Below are 2,604 nucleotides of genomic sequence, written 5' to 3' on the forward strand. Positions count from 1 at the left end.
GTCAGCAGAATGGGGCTGTAGTCCTTCTAATGGAGAGGAGGTCAGTAGAATGGGGCTGTAGTACTTCTAATGGAGTCAGAGAGGTCAGCAGAATGGGGGGTACTTCTAATGGAGAGGAGGTCAGTAGAATGGGGCTGTAGTACTTCTAATGGAGAGGAGGTCAGGAGAATGGGGCTGTAGTACTTCTAATAGAGAGGAGGTCAGCAGAATGGGGCAGTAGTACTTCTAATGGAGAGGAGATCAGCAGAATGGGGCTGTAGTACTTCTAATGGAGATGAGGTCAGCAGAATGGGGCAGTAGTACTTCTATTGGAAATGAGGTCAGCAGAATGGGGCTGTAGTACTTCTAATGGAGATGAGGTCAGCGGAATGGGGCAGTAGTACTTCTAATGGAGATGAGGTCAGCAGAATGGGGCTGTAGTACTTCTAATGGAGATGAGGTCAGCGGAATGGGGCTGTAGTACTTCTAATGGAGAGGAGGTCAGCAGAATGGGGCTGTAGTACTTTTAATGGAGATGAGGTCAGCAGAATGGGGCTGTAGTACTTCTAATGGAGATGAGGTCAGCGGAATGGGGCTGTAGTACTTTAATGGAGATGAGGTCAGCAGAATGGGGCTGTAGTCCTTCTAATGGAGAGGAGGTCAGCAGAATGGGGCTGTAGTACTTCTAATGGAGATGAGGTCAGCAGAATGGGGCTGTAGTCCTAATGGAGAGGAGGTCAGCAGATGGGTCTGTAGTCCTTCTAATGGAGAGGTCAGCAGAATGGGGCTGTAGTCCTTCTAATGGAGAGGAGGTCAGCAGAATGGGGCTGTAGTACTTCTAATGGAGAAGAGGTCAGCAGAATGGGGCTGTAGTACTTTAATGGAGATGAGGTCAGCAGAATGGGGCTGTAGTACTTCTAATGGAGAGGAGGTCAGCAGAATGGGGCTGTAGTCCTAATGGAGAGGAGGTCAGCAGAATGGGGCTGTAGTACTTCTAATGGAGATGAGGTCAGCGGAATGGGGCTGTAGTACTTCTAATGGAGATGAGGTCAGCAGAATGGGGCTGTAGTCCTAATGGAGAGGAGGTCAGCAGAATGGGGCTGTAGTCCTTCTAATGGAGAGGAGGTCAGCAGAATGGGGCTGTAGTACTTCTAATGGAGATGAGGTCAGCAGAATGGGGCTGTAGTCCTAATGGAGAGGAGGTCAGCAGAATGGGGCTGTAGTCCTAATGGAGAGGAGGTCAGCAGAATGGGGCTGTAGTCCTTCTAATGGAGATGAGGTCAGCAGAATGGGGCTGTAGTACTTCTAATGGAGAGGAGGTCAGCAGAATGGGGCTGTAGTACTTCTAATGGAGAGGAGGTCAGCAGAATGGGGCTGTAGTACTTCTAATGGAGAAGAGGTCAGCAGAATGGGGCTGTAGTCCTAATGGAGAGGAGGTCAGCAGAATGGGGCTGTAGTACTTCTAATGGAGAGGAGGTCAGCAGAATGGGGCTGTAGTACTTCTAATGGAGAGGAGGTCAGAAGAATGGGGCTGTAGTACTTCTAATGGAGAGGAGGTCAGCAGAATGGGGCTGTAGTCCTAATGGAGAGGAGGTCAGCAGAATGGGGCTGTAGTCCTAATGGAGATGAGGTCAGCGGAATGGGGCTGTAGTACTTCTAATGGAGAGGAGGTCAGCAGAATGGGGCTGTAGTACTCTAATGGAGAGGAGGTCAGCAGAATGGGGCTGTAGTACTTCTAATGGAGAGGAGGTCAGCAGAATGGGGCTGTAGTACTTCTAATGGAGAGGTCAGCAGAATGGGGCTGTAGTACTTCTAATGGAGAGGAGGTCAGCAGAATGGGGCTGTAGTCCTAATGGAGAGGAGGTCAGCAGAATGGGGCTGTAGTACTTCTAATGGAGAGGAGGTCAGCAGAATGGGGCTGTAGTACTTCTAATGGAGAGGAGGTCAGCAGAATGGGGCTGTAGTACTTCTAATGGAGATGAGGTCAGCAGAATGGGGCTGTAGTCCTTCTAATGGAGAGGAGGTCAGCAGAATGGGGCTGTAGTACTTCTAATGGAGAGGAGGTCAGCAGAATGGGGCTATAGTACTTCTAATGGAGAGGAGGTCAGCAGAATGGGGCTGTAGTCCTAATGGAGAGGAGGTCAGCAGAATGGGGCTGTAGTACTTCTAATGGAGATTCTCTATCTAAACTGTTCTGTGTTTAGCTGGAGCTTGTGCTTGTCACAGGCATACATGATATAGAGGACTGGACCTCCCTCCATAAACAGAGTATTTTGTTTCAGTGTGAGACAGTCAGCGTAACCTTTAGTGGAATACCACTAGGTTATCAGTGATTAGTGGGGGGGGTCGTTTTACTGCAGCCCAACCTTGGCCAAAGACGTTAAAATGGAAATTGACACGCCACAGGAATATCTAGTGTGTGTTGTGAGAGCTCAGACACTGGCATAAAGAGGGCAGAGTGACGCAGTGACACATCATCAGCCTCATGTTTCACTAGAAATCAGTTGGTGTGTTCACCTCAGCCAGAGAGAGGGGAAGTGGGCAAGATTCTGCCAGCCTGTCAGTATAGAGAACAGGAGACGGGGCCTGTAGCCAGTGATGGTTCCTAGAACAGTCGTCTCTGAG

At 49.5% G+C, this 2,604-nt stretch overlaps 1 long non-coding RNA gene across 1 annotated transcript; it reads left to right on the top strand.

Moving 5' to 3' along the window:
• Positions 1–325: 325 nt before the first annotated feature.
• On the top strand, positions 326–2,270 carry LOC127925757 (uncharacterized). Its single transcript, XR_008122147.1, has 4 exons — positions 326–399; positions 520–678; positions 1,028–1,104; positions 1,806–2,270. It is a non-coding gene; the product is annotated as an uncharacterized LOC127925757 (long non-coding RNA).
• The last annotated feature ends 334 nt before the right edge of the window (positions 2,271–2,604 follow it).

Source organism: Oncorhynchus keta, unplaced genomic scaffold (genome assembly GCF_023373465.1).
Source record: "Oncorhynchus keta strain PuntledgeMale-10-30-2019 unplaced genomic scaffold, Oket_V2 Un_contig_6217_pilon_pilon, whole genome shotgun sequence".
Lineage (NCBI taxonomy): Eukaryota > Metazoa > Chordata > Actinopteri > Salmoniformes > Salmonidae > Oncorhynchus > Oncorhynchus keta.